The sequence below is a fragment of the Choloepus didactylus genome, chromosome 2 (genome assembly GCF_015220235.1).
Source record: "Choloepus didactylus isolate mChoDid1 chromosome 2, mChoDid1.pri, whole genome shotgun sequence".
In the NCBI taxonomy this organism is placed as follows: domain Eukaryota; kingdom Metazoa; phylum Chordata; class Mammalia; order Pilosa; family Megalonychidae; genus Choloepus; species Choloepus didactylus.
This window is the reverse complement of record NC_051308.1, coordinates 52,731,285-52,754,025: the sequence shown is the minus strand read 5'-3', so window position 1 is coordinate 52,754,025 and position 22,741 is coordinate 52,731,285. Positions and strand designations below refer to the sequence as shown.

The 22,741-nt window shown below is 41.0% G+C and overlaps 2 pseudogenes; both read right to left on the bottom strand.

Annotated features, from left to right (window-relative positions):
* Window positions 1-13,195, bottom strand: part of LOC119511576 — a 32,140-nt pseudogene extending 18,945 nt beyond the window's left edge.
* Window positions 13,196-13,552: 357 nt separating this feature from the next.
* Window positions 13,553-15,881, bottom strand: LOC119511567 (annotated as a pseudogene).
* Between the last annotated feature and the right edge of the window lie 6,860 nt (window positions 15,882-22,741).

The window sequence follows — 22,741 nt, the reverse complement described above, 5'->3', positions numbered from 1 at the left end:
ATATAACCCCCTCACACACGCAATTGTGCCTATTAATAACTCTTTGTATTAGTGTGGAAACTTTGTAAAAATTGATGAAACAATATTATAATTATACTATTAAATATAGTTGATAGTTTACATTGGGGTCCAGTGTTTCTGATGTACAGTTCTTTGGTCTTTATTCTAGTAACATATTTTATTTTTATTCTAGTAACATATATGCAAACTAAAATTTCCCAATGTAACCACACTCAAATATGTAAGTCAGGGGTGTTAATTACATTCACAATGTTGTGCTACCATCAACACCATCCATTACCAAAACTTTTGCATCATCTCAAATAAACTCTGCACCAATTAAGCCTTAACTGCTCATTCTCTATCCCCATCCTGGACCCTGGTAAACTGTATTCTAGTTTCTGGCTATGAATTTGCTTTTCCTAATTATTTTGTATCAGTGAGATCATATCATATTTGTCCTTTTGTGTCTGGCTTATTTCACTCGACATGATGTCTTCAAAGTTTGCATTAGTTTTCTGGCTGCTGAAACAAATACCATACAATGGATTGGCTTAACAATAGGAATTCATTGGCTCATGGTTTCAGAGGATAGGAGGCTTGCTTCTTCCTGGGGTGAATATCTTCTAGCTTGCCGGCAATCGTTGTTGTTGCTTGGCTTTTCCATCACATGGCAATGCACATAGCACATCTTCTCCTTTCTCTTTCAGGTTCCATTGAATTCCAGTTTCTGGTTGCTCTCCATGGCTTATCTCCTGTAAGAAGTTTTCTTTGCTTATGAGGACTTCAGCCATATTGAATTAAGGCCCACCCTCATTCAATTTGGGCACACCTTTACTAATAATATATTAAAAGGACCTTTTTAAAAATGGATCCACACCCACAGGACCAGGAGTTGGGTCCTGAACATGCTTTTGTAGGGGACTTGATTCTTCAGCACATCACTGTCCACCCTTTGGACCTCCAAAAGACATATTCTTCCCATATGCAAAATATATTCATTTCATTGCGATATACCCAAAGCATTAAACAATTTTAGAACAATACTAAGTCCAAAGACTCATTAAAATCAGTTGTGGGTGTGCTCCGTCCTAGGACAAAATTCCTCTCTGATAGACCTGTGAAACCTAGAAAACGAGCCATCTGCCTCCCACATGTAATGGGACAAGCATAGGATAAACATTCCATTCCAGAAGGAGAAATCAGAAGGAAAATAGGGAGTCATGGGTTGCAAACAAGTCTGAAACTCAGCAGGACAAATTCCATTAGATTACAAGGTCTGAGAGTTATCTATAGCCTGATTCTTTGTTCCCCAGGCCTGGTGGAGTGGCAGCCCCACCCCTTCTGAGCACTTGCCCAGGGGCCATGCTCTCCGCAAACACTGGGGTATCAGCTCTGCCCTTTCCTAGCATGAAAATGGTGGCCAGGCTTTCTGCAATCTCTGGCACAGACCCCACACTCTCCGGGCATTGGGGTGGTGGCACTCTCCCTGAACACAGAGTATAAGGCCCATACCTTTCAAGCACCAGGGCAGATGGCTTGCCCCATCCAAGTGAAAGGGAGAACCTGCCCTTTCCACTCACATGGGTGGGCCCACTCTCTTGACCCAAGTAGATCTCCCAGACCCCCCATTCCTTGGCTTCTATCATTCTGCCTTTGAAGTCATTTTCCTTTCAACTGTCCCTTCACTGTCACTTTCAGGTATTGCTTCTGTGCATATAAATTTCACAAAAAACTTGTTGGCCTTCCATGCAGTTCCAGGGGGTCCAAACCATCAGACAATAAAACCTTTCATAAATCCTTCCTGGATAACTGCATTTCCAGTCCTGACCGCCACTGGAATGGCTGTCTGGATCCACATTCAGTCACACCTTTGTTAGCACAGGGCTGTTCAGTTAAATGCTCCAATAGAACTCTGTTCTTTGGGGAATAATTTCCCAAAAGCTCAAGGAGGTTTTGATAGACCCACTTCTGGCCCTAGTCCTAGAGCATGCTATCTGGATAGGCTGAGAATTTTCAAAATGATCAACTGCTGGTTCTTTTATGCTTAAGAGTTCAGTATTTAGCTTATCCCTATCTCTTCATAGCAGCCAGGAGAAACCAGGATGCACCTTCCATACTTAGCTTGAAAATCTCCTCAGCTAAATATCCAAGTTCATCACTTACAAGTTCTGCCGTCTATCCAACATCAGAACATAATTTTACCAAGTTCTCTGCCACTGTACAACAAGGATTTCCTTCCTTCCAATTCCCAATAGCACATTCATCATTTCCTTCTAAAGCCTCATCAGAGGTATTATTAAGGTGAATAGTTGTACCAAAGTTCTTCAAAGCAATCTAGGACTTCTCCTTGGAACTTCGAGTATCTGTGTGACACCAGAGACTCACAGCTAGAGTTTGGCAGCTACAAATGTCAGTATTTACAGCAACTTTTACAAAAGCTGAAAAAGAGTCAGACTTCAATTAGAGATATGAAAGAAGTGGATCTGGTAAGGACTAAGGCAAATCAGAATAAAGGGTAGAGGATGATACTGACTGTGTTTTAAAACTTCAACTTCGGTGTGAAACCCAATGGAAGAGATGTTTATTTGGTGCAAAATTTATATTTTCTGTAGCACACTAAATAATTTAACTTGTACAGTCAGTTTATTCAGACACCATAATTACATGAACTTTGAATAGGGAATGAGATCTGGTTGGTTTTACAGGTTAATGTGGAACCCTGATACATCCCAGAATAATTTGGACAGAGAATAAAAATGTATTTGCAAAGTCCTCCTCAGAGGCTGAGGAAAAATGCAGAAATATTAAACTTGCCCACCTGGGGAATTACTAATATTCTTATAAGCACTGGAGACTAGCAATTCAGAAGGCCAAACCCTTGATCTTTGGGCTTGCCCTTATTAAGCTTGTTACTGCAAAGGAGAGGCTAAGCCTACTTATAACTGTGCCTAAGAGTCTCCCACAGAGAGCCTCTTTTGTTGCTCAGATGTGGCCCTCTCTCTCTAAGCCCACTTAGCAGGTAAACTCACTGCCCTCCCTGCTATGTGGGACTTGACTCCCATGAGTACAAATCTCCCTGGCAACATGGGACATGATTCCTGGGGATGATCCTGGACCCAGCATTGTGGGATTGAGAAAGTTTTCTTGACCAAAAGGGGGAGAAGAAATGAAATAAAATAAAGTTTCAATAACTGAGAGATTTCCAATGGAGTCAAAAGGTCATTCTGGAGGTTATTCTTATGTGTTATATAGATATCCCTTTCTAGTTTTTGGCGTATTGGAATAGGTAGAAGGAAATAACTTAGATTGTTGAACGGCATCCCAGTAACCTTAATTCTTGGAGATGATTGTTTAACTGTGTAGCTTACAAGGTGTGACTTTGTGATTGTGAAATCCCTGTGACTCACAGTTCCCTTATCCAGTGTACAGATAGATGAGTAGGAAAATGGGAACAAAAATTAAATGAATAATAGGGGGGATAGGCTGTTTTTGGGTGTTTTTCTTTACTTGTGTTTTTATTCTTATTTTTATTTTATTTTACTTTTTGGAGTAATGAAAATGTTCAAAAGTTGATTCTGGTGATGAACACATAAATGTATGCTGGTACTGTGAACAATTGATTGTACACTGTGGATGATTGTAGGGTATGTGACTATATCTCAATAAAACTGAATTGAAAAAAAAGTCTAGGACTTTTCTATCAAGTAACTTACAGTTCTTCCAGACTCTATCCATTATCCAATTTTAAAGCCATTTCCACATTTTTATGTATTTGTAATAACAGCACCCACTCTCAGCATCAAAAACTGTAAAACGTGTTGGCTTAACAATAGGAATTTATTGGTGCATGGTTTCAAAGTCTTGAAGGCTTGCCTCATCCCAGGGTTGTCTCTTCTGGCTGGCCAGCAATCTTTGGGGTTCCTTGGTGTGGTAGTTGGAAGCTATTATGTAACCCAGAAAAGGCCATGTTCCTTTAATCCATTCTCGTGGGTGTACACCTGTTATAAATGGGACCTTTTGATTAGGCTATTTCAGTTGAAGCCTGCCTCAGGGTAGTCTTAATACTTTTACTGGAGTCCTTTTGAGAGGATAAAAGACAGGAAAGGTCCAGAGTAGCTAAGAGATGGAATTCAGAGAAGCTCCCAGAGAAACATCCAGAGAAGTTTAGAGAAAAATCCACAGACAGAGAAGCCAGAAGCTGAAGCAACAAAACCCGGGAGAGAATGACCAGCAGACGTCGCCACGTGCCTTGCTATCGGACAGAGGACTCACCGGTAACTAATCTTCAGTGAAGGTATCGTCCTGTTGATGCCTTAATTTGGACATTTTCATGGCCTTATAATTGTAACTTGTAAGGTAATAATTCCACATTATAAACAGCCAGTCCATTTCTGGTATATTGCACTTCATCAGCTTTAGCAAACCAAAACATGTGGCTTTTCCTTCATCTGGCAATGCCCATGGTGGGATCTTCTGCTCGCTCTTCAGGGTTCTGCTGACTTCCAGCTTCTGGCTGCTCCTTGCGGTCCCTTTTCTGTGTCCAATTTTCTTTGCTTATAAGGACTTCAGCCATAGTAAAATAAGGCCCACCCTCAGTTTGGGCACATCTCAACTGATAACATCGTTGAAGGTCCTTTTTACAAATAGATTCACACCACAAGACCAGGCATTGGGACCTGAACATGTCTTTTTAGGGGACATAATTCAGTCAAATACAATGTTGACCTATATTATCTCATGTATCATAATTCTATTAATTTTTATGACTGAATGATATTCCATTGTGTGTGTGTGTGTGTGTGTGTACCACATTTTGTTTATCCATGTATCTGTTGATAAACACTCGGGTTGCTTTTGGCAATTGTGAATATGCTTCTATAAAATTGGCATGCAAGTATTGGTTTTAAGTCTTTGTTTTTAATTGTTTTGGATACATACCTAAAAGTGGGTTTGCTGGATTGCATGGTAATTCTATACTTAACTTTCTGAGGTACCACCAAACTGTTTTCCACACTGGCTGCACAATTTTACATTCCTACCAACAATGAAAGTGTTCCCTATTTTTCCACATGGTCTCCAACACCTGTTATTTTTCTTTGTTTGTTTGTTTTTAAATAGTAGCCACTTTAGTGAGTGTGAAATGGTATCTTGTCTTGATCTGCATTTCTCTGGTGGTTAATAATGTTGAACATCTTTTCATGTGCTTATTGACCATTTGCATATCTTCTTTAGAGAAATGTCTATTCAAGTCTTTTGTCCATTTTTAAATTGGGTGGTTTGTATTTTTATCTTGAGTTGTAGGATTTTTAAAAAATATATTCTTCAATTAAAAGGCAGAGATTGACAGAATATATTTAAAAGCAAGACCCTACTATATACTGCCTTCAAGTAAGTTTAGATACAAAGTTTGAAAGTAAATATATGGAAAAAACATGTACCAGGTAAACAGTAATCATAGAAAGATTAGAATGGCTATTTTAAAATCAGGTAAAATAGGCTTCAAGACAAAGAGTATCACCAGGGATAGAGACATTCCATACTGGTAAAAGGGACAACTCATTAGAAAGTTATACAATTATAAACATATACTTGTCCAATAACAGAGTGTTGTGGCTTGGAGTTATGTACCCTAGAAAATCTTGTTCTTAATCTTAATCCATTTCTGTGGGTATGAACCCATTGTGAATAGGACCTTTTGATGATGTTACTTCAGCTATGATGTGGCCCAGCCTGATCAGAATGGGCCTTAATCCTATGACTGGAGGCCTTATAGAGAAAGTCACAGAAAGAGAAGGCCACAGGGAGCAGCCAGAAGCTGGAAGTCAACAGAATCTGGAAGAGAAAGGAGAAGACATTGTCATGTAATGGGAGAGCCAAGGAACCCAAATATTGCTCTTCAGCCAGCAGGTACCAACCCTGGGAGGAAGCAAGCCTTCTAGCCTCTGAAACCATGAGCCAATAAATTCCTGTTGATAAGCCAACCAATGGTATTATATTTGTTTTAGCAGCAATGGGAAACTAAAACACCCTCGGAGACTGTACATTCCAAGTACTATGTTCAAAAGTTACTTGAATTACCTTTTTCTTTCAGTTTAAGGCAACTAAATCTTATCAATTTGATATACAGATAGGGTCACTGGTTTTATTTATATTCAATTTTAAGGTCTTTTCTCCATGTTTGATGACAATTTTATTTTGAATAAAATATTTACAAATGTTGAAAATAAAAACTATACAAAATGTGTGCTTAGAGAAGTTTCTTTCCCTTCCTTAACACTTCCCCCTAGCCCTTTCTAGCACTTTAACTCCTTGTAGGTAACCAATTTCATTGGATTTTGGCTTATCTTTCCTGTTTCTTCTTACAAAAATTGGCATATATTTATATTTTACTCTCTTTCTTACAAAAAAAATAACTCATTACCTAATTTTTTACTTAAAAATATCCTGAAAATCACTTCATATCAGTCACAGAGAAATTTCTCTATGTAATCCATTGTATGGCTATACCAAGACTTATTCTATATATATTTATATTCCATGTATATAAACTTAAGACATTCCCAATATTTTATTTTTATAAATAATACTACAGTGTATAAACTTGTGGATAATTTTTTTCCTATTTTTGGGGTGGATCTTCAAAACAAATTAATAGAAGAGGGATTATTGTGTCAAAGGTTAAATGCATACATAGTTTCATTTGATATTGCCAAATTTCCTTTTCTGGAGTTGGTCCATTTTACAGTTGCACCATCATGGTAGTTGAGTGCCTATTTCTTCATATCCTTGACTAGAAAATGCTTTGTTAAGCTTTTGAAATTTTGTCAATCTCATAGTTGTAAAATAGTTTCAGTGTAATTTTAATTGACATTTTCCTTATTCTGGTTATCATTCCATAATTTTAAGGACCATTGGTATGTCTTTTTGCTTTTTTGTTCGCTGTCTACTGAGACTTTTTCCCCTTGATTTTTAAAAATTGTTTAGAAGACTAGGGATATTAGCCCTTTATCTGTGAAATGGTTGTAAACACTTTCACAGTTTATAATGTGTCTTTTCACTTTATTTATGGTGATTTTAGCCATGCATAGCTTTTTTTAAGGATCTGAATTCATTAATATTTTATTTTATTTTATTTGGATTTTGAGTCACAATGAGAAGGTTTTTTCCCACTCCCAGATTGTAAATTCACCCTGTTTTCCTTTAGTGTTTGTGTGGTTTCTCTTTTATGTCATACCTTTCTGATCTATTTGCAGTTTATTCCTAGATATGTTTCCAATTTTATCCTTTCAACTGGTTATCCTGTTTTCTCCTCATCATTTATTAAAAAGTTCATCTTTTCCCCAGTGATCTGAGATGGCACCTTTATCACGTGCTAAATTTCCTTATGCACTTGGGTCTCTTTCTGTACCTTGTTCTTTGTTTTGATGGTCTGCCTACTAGTGCAGGAGCATCATATTCTTTTAATTATAGAGAGAGCCTCTGTGTTTTAATTTCTATCATCTTATTTCACATTTGCCATTTGTTCTACATTCCTTTTATTTTTTCTCCTTTCATAGTTTCCATTAAGTAGATCAAATTCTCTTATGCTTATTTAAAGGTTATAGTTTCCATTTTTATTCTTATGGTGGTTGCCTTTAGTTTAAGATCCTTACTGATATTTATTTACTTAATTATGTCTAAAATTTTAGTTCTAGGGTGTTACAGATTTGCTTTTTCTTGTCTTTTACTTGATCCTTGCTTTTTTAGACATCAATAAGCTTTATTAATTAGTTTAATCATTATTCCATCCCATTTCTCACGTAGCAGTTTCTTGGATCGATCTCTCTTTTTATCTGAGTACTTTTCTAAGAGTGTTTTCAAAATGGGGTTTTGTGTGGCAAACCTCTGAGGACTTTTATGCCTGAAAATATCTTAATGACACTCTTGCATGGATATAAAATTCAAAATTCAATGTTCTTTGGTTTAATACTTTGAACATATTTCTCTGTGCCTTCCTGCATTAATGTGCTGTTAAGAAATCTAATGAAATATGTGACTTTACCTTTTTAGATGACTGTTTTATCTTTCTGGAAACATTTGGAATTATTTTTTCTGTATTTTTGATGTTTCTTATTTTCACTAACATGTAGGTGTGGGGTTTTCTTTATCCATTCTATTGGGCTATCTATAAATTCATTCAATACGAAATCTCTAATCTTGTTTCCTTATTTCTTCAAATATTTCTTCCCATTCATTTTTTTTTTGTTGCCTTGGAATTTCATTATTTGAATTTTAGTACACCAATTTACCTTCAATGTGTCTTAGCTTTAAAATTTTTTGTTTGTTTGTTTAATCCGTTTATCTTCTCCTGTTGCCTTTTGGGATATTCCTCAATACTCTTCTGGTTTACTAATTCTGTCTTTGTAAGTATTCATCCAGTTATTTCTCTCTTCTATTTATTTCAGTTATTATAGATATTCAGTTTGTTGTCTTTTTTTTAGAGTGGTTTTATTCCTCAAGGTCAAATTATTTTGGCCTATAACCTTATGCTTTCTTGGGACTATGGGTAACTCATTCTGGTAATGTGTAGTGGTAGGTATCAAGTCCTGGTTTGTTACTTTCTGGTGAACTCAAAGAAAAGGGGAGGAGATGAACCCTAAGGAAGAGAATCCCTGATTCCACAGAAAACCTCTTGATTTGTCCCAGTCACCCATCCTCTTTCCCCTACTTTTCCAATTTAGGGACCGTCATATATGCTCCCTCCTCTCTGTGCACCAACTCTGGCATTTTCAGTTGGAAGAAGCAGTCTTTGGATGTGGCCATCTCTTCAGGAGACCCACCAGCCCTGAAGAATTGGGAGGGGCAATGGATAGATCAGTGAATGCCCAAGGGCAGCTGGAAGCCCACCTCTGGTCTCATTAGCTCTTACCCAGCAGGGTTTTAAGACTTATCTATTAATACTCTTGGAAGTCTGGAGGCAGAGAATGGTCGTCTCAAGGTAATTGTGAGTGTGTGTGTAGGAAAGGGGGTGGGGTGTCCAAGGTTTTAGACCCTTCTCCAACCTTTTCAAGCACTAGAGCTTCTTCCCTCTCTATCCTAATTTACCTGTCCACTCATCCCCTCCACACACACACCTGTTCTCAGTTTTCAGGAGCTTTTTCTCTCCCCAGGGATTTCACACAGTTTTATGTATAGATCCTCAGATCCATGTATTATTTTCTCTGCTGTACTTTCTCCAAGGTTAATTTTTGGGAAGAAAGCCAACAACTTATACCAGTTTTGCTAGCTTGTCAGGAAATGAATCCTGTGATGCATTTTTTGGGGGGTAAATGCTCAGTCTTTGAGATGTCTTCTCCCTTTCCCTGCCCCTCCATTGTGGTATCTGAGTAGTAGGGGGTTTAAAAGACCTCATGCACGGTGGGGAGAGAAGGATGTCTTGTATTCACACAGCATCATTTCAAATTGCCCTCTCTCTTGTAAAATGGCTTTCTGGGCTGCTGCCTGGCTTGGCGACCCCTGGTGGTCCTGTCTGGCTTTTTTTTTTTTTTTGCATCATCCTGTCACTTGCCATTAGGGTTCTGCAATGAGAAGTCCCTTCATCAGACCTCAAGCCTCTTCTGGGCCACTGAGCCACCAGGCCCCTCTGAGTACCTTTACCATGGTATAGGGAGGTTCTGTACCATCCTCGCAGGCCATCAGTGGATGTAAAGGGAATCCAGAGCACTGCTTCAGGCTATTTATATAGCAGGCACCCTCCATGATGGTCTTGTGCTGTGTTTCATGTTGGATAGGCTGTGTGCTGGGCTTCTCTTAGACTGAGGCTTCACTTACGCCTTGGAGAGGGTGCTGCCAGCCTTCTAATATTCTTGATCTCCCCACATTTATCTAGATGTTGCCATAGTGTTTTCCTTAACCAAAACCTGTAGCATTTTGTGCAAACCTCTTTTATGACCTCTTTTCCGTTTGCATCTTGAGTATTTATGTTTCTGTCTCCCCAGCTAGAGAGTGAGCACCCCTAGGGTGGTTACTGTGTAATGTTTTTCCTTCCACTGCTCAGTCTAGCCTGGGGGTTAGCATACAATAAGCACCTGAAATGTATGTTCAATCAAACTGAATAATGCAAGTTAAAAAAAGATAAGTGCTTTAAAAGAGGTGTTTGAGGGAAAAGGCCATTATTTATGGTTGGGGGATGTGGAAAGTTTTCTGAAGAAGGTGACATCCGAGGGTTTTGAATGATGAAAAGAGAAAAGCATGGGCGGGGGTAGGGGGTGAGGGGAAGGACTATCATGAGCTAAGGCATAAAGATGGGAAAGCACAGGATATTTATTTATTCTCTTTCGGGGCAGGAACCATTCTTTGAACTTATCTGGGAAGCTCTTTTGCCTTGACTATAAATGCTGCTGAGAGTTAACTGCCTTGAAGTGGAATAAAATCCAAGGAAGGCAGGCCAGGAGATGGGGATGTCTAGGGGTCATGGGAGTCTTTAGGTCAGAAAGAAAATTCCTTTTGTTTGGTGCAGACACTTCAAAGATTCCAGGGTGTTTTAGTTTCCCAGCTGCTAGAACAAATATGGTACAATGGGTTGGTTCAAACAATGGGAATTTATTAGCTCACACTTTTGAGGCAAAGAGAAAGCCTAACTCAGACATCAGCAAGACGATGCTTTTTTTTCCTGAAGACTGTAGCATTCCCGGGCTGGCTTCCAGGGGTCCTTGGTCTTTGCCTTTTCTGCCACATGGCAATCACATGGAGGCCTCTCCTTGCTCCTCTCTTCATCTGACTTGTACTCTGCCTTTAAAAGACTCCAGGTCCAGTGAGCTGGGTTAAAGCCCAACCTGACTGAACTGGGCTACACCTTAACTGAAGCAACATCTTGAGGAGCTCTTGTTTACAATGGGTCCACACGCACCAGAACGTGAACCAAGACCAAGAACATATCCAACTTGGGGTACGCAATTCAATCTACCACACAGGATTTGAAACTCTTTATCAGTCAAGCTCCCTGCAGGAAATAATTGACACCCAGATAAGGTAATTGAGGAGAATTTAAGGGAGGAACTATTTAGAAAGGTATGGGCTGTTAAAGGAAGCCATCAGGGGGTGGTAGGGCACCTGAAGGTACAAAGGGAGGAGGAGCTACCCTGTGTGAGAGGGCTCCCATCAGGAGCTCTGCCTCCTCTAGAGGCACAAACTTCTGGGTATGTATATGTGTGTACATCGTGGGAAGGTGATAAACCCTCCAATCTCTTTCTCCTCCTGCCCTCTGGGGTCTCCCACCAGCACCTCCCATTGGCCAAACCCAACTAGAAAACTCCAGGGCACAGACCAGAGTGTGGAAGTGTGAAGAGTGGCTCTGCAGGGACAAACTGCAGAATACCTAGTACATACCCATCTTCTCACTTGATTCTCCCAATAGTCCTGTAGGGATGGTTTTAACTATTAACACCTGTGCATTATTGTTGAGGAAACTAAGACCCCAGAAATTGACTTGCTCAGGATTAAAAGTATACCAAGAAGAATTGGGTCTTTGCTGTTTATTGGGACAGTTGTTCTTTGTATGTGTATGTGGGAGGTGGGGTGGGGGTAGGTTGTGAGGACAAGTGGGCACATATAGGCTGGAGCCCTCACAGGCCACCCTGAAGTGGAATCCCTGTAGGGTGCCAGGGAAGTCTGGGGCTGGTGTTGTGGCTTAGAAACTTGAACTCCGGGCTTGGATGTAGGAAGAACACTAGCGCCCCAGGCCCAAGGAGAAGAGATAGTGGTGGCAGGGAACGGTGAGCCAGAGCAGACATGCTAAAACCTTTTGGACTCAGGAGTTCTCTACACTCAAAAAAATTATTGAGACTCCAAAGAGCTTTTGTTTATGTGGGTTGTATCTATCGATATTTCCTATATTAGAAATTAAAATAGAAATATGAAAATATTTATGAATTTATTTATTTATTTATTTTTAAATAAACTTTTAATAGTTTTTGCCAATTATAGATTGGATGATTTCCCTGGGGTACATATCTCAAACCTTTCAGCCAACTGGCTTTTATTTCTAAGCCCAAATTGATTTATATATTCACTGCTGGATATTTCAAAAAGAGTACAACAATAAGGCATTAGTAAAAATAACATTGTAGTAGAAACAGATTTTGCATATGTGAAAGGGTAATTTACAAAATACATTAATTGCTTTTTAAAAAGAGAACCTAGCTGCAGTTAACATTTACATGGTACTGAGAATTGGTCCTACCAACAATTATTTTTTCTATAGAAGAATTTTATCTAGTTATAAGCAAAGACTTTTAAACAAGAAAACTAAGCAAAACAAATCCCACCCAGAAAAACTATACGGTTGTGTGAGACAAATAAGCAAACATATGAATTTATAGTGTACTTCTGCCTAAATTTTAAAATAAAAATGTCCACACTCTTTTGTTAAAACATTAAGACTCTGTCAAAAATGTGTTTCTTATTTTAAGGTACAGGTTTGAAGGACAAGATGATACAAGTAAACAAAATTAACAAGAAAAAAACTTGATAAAAGTTTTTCAGTTAAAAGTATTGTAACATTCAAACTTGACTTGGAACAATAAAAGAAAACAAGATTGCAAAAAAAATGTTTATGGATTTTTCAAACATAAATAAGTGAAATAGCGTTTAGGCAGTAGGGCTCGTGCTGATGGCTAGCAGGAAGTAACAGCATGTAATCTACTTGGAAAAATCTTCAATGTATAAATAACAAGCCCAAATTACGGACTGCAGCAATTCAGTCACCATTGCCATTTTTCTTACTCCCCCAAAAAAGCCTTGATTAAACCGTTCATACCCTATATTACTCATACCTTTACTTCGGAGATTGAGGAACTATATACAGCAAATGAGTTTATTTTCACCATAGGGATAATATATTGTACCTCTCTGCCAATGTTACTTGAAAACCTTCCATGTCAAAACAGTTTGATAGCAGATATAAACAGTTCAATAAATATGCAATGATCTTTCATTACAGTCCTTTAAAGATGCATGTTAAGTCATGCTGTTAACCTTAGGATCACAGTGCACAGAATCCAAATACAAACAGCTAGGGTGACTTTCAAAGTAATGCTGGATCCCTCACTTTATTAATAATCCCATTATACCCGATAAGTTCATTTCATAAGCCATATCATGCATTAATCATTTGGTGGCAGGAGTTAATGAAAACTTTTCCTGTTACGTCCATTGCCGGCAATGAACGTCCCAAAACCGCCAAGGAAGTCATTGTTATTGCACAATACATGAGGACCTGGAACTTTTCCAAAAGCTTAAAAAAATAAAAATAAAAATAACGGAATTATATTTGACACTTCCTGACACCTGCATTAATACTGTATGACTAATAAAAGCATGTCAGTTGCCTGGACTGAACCAGCGATCAACATGCGCCCAGAATGCACACGAGTAAAAATGCAGTAAAAGGAAGTAGTCTTCATTGCCTATAGGTCACTTCCAGTCAAAGGTTAAAGTTCAAAGACTGAATGATCAAAGTGCTCATTTTCTCAGTAGGACTATCTAATCTAGGATGATGATAACAATGGCATTAACAAGTATCATCGTGATACCACTGTTTTATTTTCTTTGAATTCTTGTTACATGTTGGAACATAAAAAGAATTATCTGGTGGTTGTCTCTTTTCTTTGCAGCTGGAAAGCATGCTAATAATGCTAAGACAAACTGATTGGACTGAGAGCCCTGGGGACCAGTCTTCTGTTAGAATGGATAAACAGATATGACCATTGCTATAAACATGAGGATGAACAGGAATATTTTCACCAGTAAACAAGACCTGAGGAGAGTCAAAAGGATATTGACTACTAAACTTAAATAGAAGCTAAAATTTTTCCCCTTCGTATAAGGTACCTGGTGCACCTTCCATATCTACGATCCACTGTGTAATTGAATTTTGAACACTCTTTTCATTTAAAGTCATCCCAGGAGGTGAGTCATTTTGTAAAGCCAACAATTCTTTCTGTAGTCGTTTCTAGAGAGAAAAGTTGAATCCAGCAGGATACTATCAAACCTGATGGACTTCAGCTTGGACCTATACAACTGCATTGACGCCATGATGGAACCATCCTCCCCAATTTATTTTTAAAATAATAATAATTAACCTATTACATGTTAATATAAAAACATTTTAGTGAAAAATAATATTTTACAAAACAAAAAAATCAATGGAAGAATGGCATTATTTCACATTCTTGCAAATCTTTTTAATGTCGGACTTAATGGAAGACAGCTGGATTCCCATATCTGCTTCTGCATTCAATCTGTTGTGATATGTTGCTTTGGATGAAGCATGTGAAGACAACTCAGCCTCACCCAGATTTGTACTTAGAAAGGGTAGAAGTGTTAATAGCGTTTTCATGTAATTGTGGATATTTTTCTTTGATATTACACTAAAACTAGATAACTGTAGTTTCTTAAAGGTTATTCGCCATGTGGAAATTGAAACCATATCAATGAACATTTTATACTCTTATATGAAAATCTATTTGGTGGTTTTTGCACTTCAAATGGTTCCTTTATCCATGCATGATCTTGTAACATCATGCATTGGACATTTGGAAAATATTATTTCACTGAGTTATGTAGCTCCTCCAAATGTTGACACATTTCATTATATAAGATAAAATAAAAATTGCACCTGTTACTGCTACTACTGACCTCATCAGAAAAGATTTTCAGTGTTGGGAAACTGTCAGGTTTATGGTGGTGGATGTAAGTTTTCCAAATTCTAATTTTCACATGAAAGCTCACATTGTTTTTGCTGGCCACACATACTGTTAATTGTCTTCGTTGAAGTGACAGGCTTACTTGGTTCACTTTCAAAGACATTTCTGCCTGTAATGCAAGTGTGAATAACCACAGCTTGTCAGCTGTTCTTTTAAGTAAAAATGGTGTTCCCTGAAAGGAGTGACTAGTTCAGTTCACAACTCAAACTATCACACAAATGCACTTTCCTCGAGATGAGCCTCGGCTTTTAGTATATAGCAGAAGGGCTTAATGTGTACTTCTCATTTAGTCACATGGAAAATTAAACAGATGTGTACTCAAGGGTTGAGATTTAACAAAATTAATGATTTCAACTCAACTGCTTCATAGAGGACATTCATAAGTAAAGTGGCTTAAAAAAAAAAAAAACTACGAGCATGTGCTGGGGAAAAAGTGCAATGACTAGTAGGACAGTTGGGTGCCATTGCCTTGGCTCAGGAGGGTGTCAGCAGTTTCACCCAACATTGCCTTTGCACCTTCTTTGCAGGTGCCACACAGTGAAAAAGACAAATAATGTCTTAATATTACCATAAAATTATTATGACCTTGTGAAACCCTTAAAAGTGTCTTAGGGAACCCCAGGGGCCCACCGACCACGTTTTGAGAAGGTCTGAGTTAGAGAATCGGAAATAGATGGTCCTGAGGCCTGGGAAGGCACGGCCTCTCCTGTTGGAAGGGCTGCTTCCAGCTTCTTCCCCATTCCTTTCACAGGGGCTGGGCCTGTGCTGCTCACACTCTCTCAGACCGCAGCCTGCAGGAGAGGAGGGAAATGATCAGTGGGAATGGGACTGTCTGAGTCGGCGGTGGTGTGTATGGCAGGGCTTGGGCCACCCCCATCTGAAGCTTAAAAAGCTTTCCGAAGTTAGAGGACACAGCCGCAGAAGAGAGTGGGGACCGAATGTGAAGCAGAGATTGTGTGGGGTAGCACTTGCTAAGAAGGAAGACATCAGCAGCACCACTGGGTTGGCCATCTTTTAAAAAAACACCCCAAGGAGGCAATTGGCTGTGGGCATGCTCGGCTGGCCCTGGGATCTGGAGCTGCCTGCCTGGTTCAGGATCTCCAGTCCAAGGCCACTTGGAGCCTTCTGGTTCATAGTCGTTCTTTCTTTAGAAGGATAGGAGGGAAGACTCTCCCAGTGGAGGAAGTAATTTTCCAGTCTAGGCACACAGAGAGGAAGAGGAATCAGGAATTCATTTTGTGGATTTGGATCTGGTTCTATTTTAATTTAACATTCTACGTGCACATTATTTGTTTCTTAAGCGTAATCCTCATATGTTACCCTAATTGATTCTTAGGTCTGATGACTCACAATTCCCATCCCCAAACCTTTGTTTAGCCCATTCTCCTGCCTCTTACAGAAATTCCTGACACCCTCTTCCTCTACCTCAGTGCCAATCTACTTCTTTCTGCTTTATAACTTGGCCTGACATTCACTTCCTCCACAAATCTTTCTCCACTAGTCCTGTCCTTGGTCCTTCTCATAGAAACCATCCTCTGATTCATTCCTAGTTTGCTCGGTGTTCATAATAAGTAAAGTTACCATATTTGAGCATCACTGGGTGCTTGTTCCTATGCCCAGTGTCTTGCGTATATTGTCTCTAATGCTTAACACAGGAGTCACTCTTTATGCCTCTCTCTCCCCTGGCTCTAACCTTTAATCTATCAGCAAGCTCTGTTGATGCTGCCTCCAACCCACAACTTGAATCCATTCTCTTTCCACTGTCACCACCATTGTCCAGGCCATTGTCATCTCCTGCCTGCATGGCTTCTTTCTGGTCTCCCGCTCCCTCCCTCCAAAGAGTATAAGCTCCGTAAGGGCAGACCTTGAACGTTGTGTTCAGCACTCAATCACCAATGGCTCACACAATGTCTGGCTTACAGTAACTGTTCAATATTTGATTTTTATTTAATGAATAAATGAATGGAAGAAATGAATAATAAATGAAGGAATACAGCCATTAAAGATATTGAGGCTTATTTAGTAGTGTGCCGATAATTCATCCTGTGATCTCACGGTGAGAAGGGGCCACATTTGGATCCTGGCCACATTGGTGGGACACTAAAGCCCCTGCTCTTTCCACTCTCCAACCTGCCTTGGCATCAGCTCATTTCATACTAGAGTCATATATGCACTGCCCATGTGCTTTTTTCTTTCCTTTTTTTTTTTGTTCTCTTCTTGGTTGGTGCCATGGGCTGCAGAGAGACACCTGCTGGCCCAAAGGTAGTATTGCATGCTTTTGTATCCTGAAGTCTATCATGCTTTCTGTGCGTTTTTGACCATACTAATTTGACAGAAAGCTCTTTGGGGAAAGGAATGATGGCAAACATTCTCATAGGTCCATGTACCCCAGAATTTTCTGATTTTGAGTTAGGGGACTCAGGGTCTGGTATAGGATCCATTGGAATTAATTATGCAGTCTTTTTAATGAGTAATTCTACTTTACACCTAACTTCCCAGTTGGCAAATTGGGGATGATAATGTACTTATGCACCACCTGGTGAAGCCACAGGAAAGTGGAAGGGTTGTGGCTTGGGCTAGGGTGGTGGCAATGGACTTGAAGGGAAATGAAAGCGATAAGATAGGTAATGGAATCTGAATTGACAGCGCTTACCAACCTAAGAGCAACCATTATGATTTCTGGTGGGGCTGACTTGCAGGCCAGGATGAAATGCCCCCTCCACCACTCGCTGTCCTGCCCACATGGGCTGTGCACATCTGCTTTAAGTTGTTAGTGCCCCTGGGGCTGCCACACTCTTGTTTTTCTATAAATAAAACCTTGATGTCACCTTTTGCTCCCCCTTTCAGTTTATTCCTCAAGAGCAGTTGTTTCTTCCTGTGGAAGGCCTCTCTCCCCCATTTCGCCCTTCCTTCGCTTTGCTAGTTCTTTCTCTGTTCCTGACCGTCCCCACCCCCATCTCTCTGGGAGCTGTCTCTTAAAGCTGCAGGATCCTCATTCCACTCCCTGTTGAGGGCTTTCAGGGGCTCCCCACTTTACCTGTGGACACAATTCAAACTCTTCAGCTTGGCCTTCAGTTCACGGCGTTCAATCCTAGTCTTCCTTTCCAGTTTTAATTGCCTCTTTTCTGCCCACTCTGGGTACATTCCAAATACTTCTATCTTCAAAATGGGTCTTGTCTTTGGAATCTTAGAATCTTCACCCCAGAAGAGCCCTGCATGGTATTTAATACAAATTCCCACCTAATTCAGGTATCCCTTCTAGAATCATCTGTGATAAAATTATTTCCTCTGGATTGAAATGGTCTTCAGAGTCCCCCTTGTCCAAGGAGGCCCCAATTTTTCTGTGCATTTTGGGTTAGTATTTCACCACCCCCTCCACACTAATTCGTACCATTCAAATCCTCAGCCTTCAAGTACCCGTTCAAATCTCACCTCCTCCAGGTGGCTTGCCCTGTTCACCAAGCACATGATGTTCCTTCTTGCTTCTCTAGTCCCTTGGCATGGTAGTTAACAACCCGAGCTTTCCATCACACAGACCTGCATTTAAATCTCAGTTTTGTTAGCATTTTAACTTGGATAAGATGCTTAATGTCCAGGAGTCTCAGACTTCTTATATTAAAATCTGATGGCATTATCTGCCTTTTAGAATTTTTATAGGCACTGAATGAGCCAAGGTATCTGAAGTGGTTTGTGAGCATGCCCGACAACTAATAAGTGCTTAATTTAATGCATGCCTGGAAGTTCCTAGCATCACACAGGAATCATTTGCCAGTTATTGCTTTGTATTGTTAGTTCCTTTTTTATATTTTTTAAAAATCTGTAGCAATTCTATCTCCATGACTCACAATTCTCTAGGGGCAGGGGCAGGGACTTGAAGCTGGTAAACAGTCTGGAACTCTTTTCTGATTGAGCTGAAAATCATTGTGTGAGTGAATGCATGCAAGTGTGTGTGCGAGTGTGCATGCACAGGCACATGCCCACTAGGGGGCACCAGAGAGAATGTGAGCTGCTGTCTGTTGAGCAGTTAGCAGGGCCGGCATAAAAACATTGCCCCTGCTGGCAGCGTAAGAATCAGTAGGGATAAGGGGGAGCATAGATGAAGGTTTTGTGCCCAATTCCATATTCTGTGTTTGCGTGCCACTACCCCCTCCCCACACCAATCCCTTTCTGCACGTTACCCACTCACTAGGGTTGGGAATGCGAGTGGAGTGCATAAGTGAGCTGGGAGTTAGGGACCAAAGTGGGAGAGCAAATAAGAAGTATATACAACTGCAGATTCTTTGTTCTGTCCGATTTCTCCTACCCCCACTCCGCACACACCCTAAAGAGTTGCTTTCTGTGCCAGCTTAACCTGCCCATTCCTGCAGCCCAACAGAAGGACTGTCCCTACTTGGCTTTTGCAAACCTGGCCTTGTGACAATGCCAGTCGCCTTCCCAGTGCCATGTTCCCTCCTCTCGCTATTGCCACTTTGCTTTGGCAGGTGTGAAATATTAATTGCCTCACTGGGGACTGGGCTCTTTCTGTCTGTCGTGTCTGAGCAGAATAATATCATTCTCTCCTGCAAATATAATTACTGGGGTAGGGGCTGGGGGGCTGGGAGGGGGCTGCAAGGTAGGGAGGGGGAGCTTGTGTGGGAGGGGGTGTTGAGAAGGGGCTGCTGCTTTTTTTCTTAATCGCCTCTCGCCTGTCTGTTAATTAGGAGCCTTACTTTGCTACATGCTGAGATATTTTGGTTAATTATGAAAGAGAAAAGGACAAATTTGTCACGTCTTTTGTTTTCGTTCCACTGAGTCTCCTGGTGACAGCGGTGTGAAGGCTGATGGACAGCTCAGGCGGCAGTGCCAGATGTTTGCGCGCACCCCCTCTGGGAGGTGTGCAGTGGGGAGGGGTCCGCAGGGCTAGGAGATGGGCAGGGAGCCCCCAGGCAGGCTGGTGGGCATGGGGCCTGCTTGGGCTGGGGTTCACATAGGTCACGAGGGAGAATCACAGTGGATGCCAGGGAGCGTTTTGGCAGAAACCCTGAGCCCCTCTGGAAAGAGCAGGGAGGAGGAGATGCTTATTCATGAGCTATCCTATCCGGGTTGTTGGACTTGAGCAAATAACCAACAGATCAAGGCTGGACTGGAGGATAGAATCAGAGCAGACAGGAAGGCTTGCGGCCCCTTCTAGGGTCTTGAGGAAGTGCGGAGCATGTTCCTGTTGGAGACTGAGGGTAAGTGTAGTGTGCCGTGAGCCTGCCGCGAGCAGGCTGCCCAGGGGTGTGGAAGGGTGTGCTGGTTCTCTCTGCTACAGTACACCTGACTAAGGCCTACTTCAGGTCTCAGCTTATACATTACTCCCCTCCTGTCTCCAGATCTTGTTACAAACCCCTGCCTTTGAGCTTTGAGGCTCACTGAGCTTCTACCCCCTTGCAGCCCTTAGGACCTGGTCTTGGACTTGCCTGCCTCCCAGCCCGTCTCCTCCACTAGACTGTGAGGGCAGAGAACTACACTGGGTCCTGTGGGCAGCAGCACCCCCTGGGCCTAGCAGAGGGCCTCCTGTAATAGGCCCTTAATGCACAGTTGTTGTATATTGAATGAGTTCCTTTGGGAAACCAGAAACACCTACATCCCTGAACCAACCAAATAATCATACAAGACCGGGTAGGCAGCTCCTGACTTATAAATGGTTTGAGTTCCAAAATCCATTTGAGTTAGTTGTCTGAAGCTTTTTCCCATAACAACAAGAATATCAGTGCTGGCAAAGTTCCCGGGCTGGCTGCCAAAAACCTGTTTAACCCATAGTATAGATTAAATACTGCACATTTGCCATGAAAAAATAGTAGAAAACAATACTCTTGCAAGGCTAGTAATTAAAAGAGAAATATGATAGTATTGAATAAAAATAGGTTAAATTTTTCATTTTGAATATTGGAGTTTGAGGAAAAATGTTTAGAAAAGGACAAGCAAATAGAGAGGCTTACGGAAAATCCAAACCAAATTTCTGAGTATTTTCAAGGGTTTTAGAAGTCCATGATACTAGTTCTTTATTATGTCTAATTTCTGCCCCAACTCATGGTTGTTCATTCCCCCACCCCACCCCACCCCCACCTTCCTGATTGCTTTATAATTAGGCCAACTCTTCTTGGTCTCAATTAAGGGTATTAGTTTATTCACAAGTGTAACAAAAAGAGGGAGTAAAGGAATCCTGGGGTGCTTGGACAAGAGGGAGAGGGAGAGGGGAGAAAAGGGTGAGTGTGGGAATGAGATTGCCTGGGGTGAAATGAAGTGAGTCATGAGCAATGATAAGAGAAGGAAGGCAGGATGGAGCTTGCAGCGGATGCAATCTCTCAAGGGGCTCTTGAGAATGCAGAGATGCCCAGTCAGACAGCTCCCTGCACCAGGCACCAGGAGGCGCTGTTGTCCTGTTATAGCGGAGGGCTGGAGGGTGAGCAGCCTTGGAGGAGTCGGTGGGGAAAGCAGGAGGGAGGGAGTGTGGGGACATTTCCAAGTTAATCCTGCAAAAGTACTCTCTGGTTAGAAAGATCCAAATGCGTGATGTAGGTCACAAATGTTCTAAGATCCAAGGCAGGGAGTGGGCATGGTGGGAGAATGGCAGAGAAGGTGAGCCTGGGGGTGGCCTTTGAAGCCTGCTTAGTGGATGGGATGGCCGGAAGGGAGGGTGGCCGTCGTCCTCCCAGCCGTGTGAGCAAAGTTCCTCAGGCAACAGCGAGTCTGCCATTTTGGAGAAAGGTAAGTAACTCTGAGGTATTGATTTTGTGAAATAAAGCAACATAAATGGAAATATTAGGATGGGGAAGTTTTTTTAGGAGCAGGGTATAAAGACGAGTCCTTTTTTTAAAAAAAATCTCTGTTCTGAAATAAGTTTATTTTTACAGAAAAGTTGCAAACCTAGTAGAGTTCCTTCTTCCAACTTCCCCTAATGTTAACATCTTACATAACTGTCACACATTTATCCAAACTATGGAATTGACATTGGTACAGTCCTATTAACTAAACTAGAGACTATTCAAATTTTACCAGTTTTCCCACTAATGTCCTTCTCCTGGGCGGTCTAATCCAGAATACTCTATTGTATTCAGTCATCATGTCCCCTTGGTCTCCTCTAAACTATGCTGTTTTCTCAGTCTTTCCTGGTTTTTCATGAACCTGACAGTTTTGAGGAGTACTGGTCAGATATTTTGTAGAATGTCCCTCAATTTGGGATTGTCTGATGTTTACTCATGATTTGGCTGTGGCTATGGGTTTTGGGAAGAACACCACAGAGGCAGAGTGCCCTTCTCATTTCATCATATCGGGGGCACATGATGTTAACATGACATGAAATATACAGGTTCAGCCTAATTTTCTAGAATACTCTAGCATTCCTGTCCCCACACTCCCTGGAAAAGGTTCCTGCTCTGGAGCAGCTGCACATCAGTGATGATTAAGGTGGTGTCTGCCAGCATTCTCTACTGAAAAGTTACCACTTTCCTTTTCCACCCTCTATTTGTTAGAAACAAGTCACTAAGTCTCGCCCACTCTCAAAGGGATGGAAATTAAGCTGCACCTTCTGGAGGGAATAGTACTGTGGTAGATTGAATTACGCACCCCAATTTTAGACATGTTCTTAATCTTAATCCACTTTCCCATGGGTGGGAACCCATTGTAAATAGGACCTCTTAAAGATGTTATTTGAGTTAAGGCATGGCCGCAATGAATGAACGTGAGCCTTAATCCAGACTGCTGGAGTCCTTTATAAACAGAAGAAATGCAGACATAGTCAGCGAGAGCCATGGGAGGAGCCAGAAGCAGGAAGTCAGCAGGAACTCGGAAGAGAAAGGAAAGGAAGGACATCTCCTTGTGATGTGAGGCAGAGATACAAGCCAAGGAACCCAAGGATTGTGGCAAGCCAACACCAGAGGCAAGCCTTCGGGTTCCTGAAAATCTGAGCCAATAAATTCTTATTGTTTAAGCCAACTCATTCTGTGGTATTTGTCACAGCCGCCTGGCAA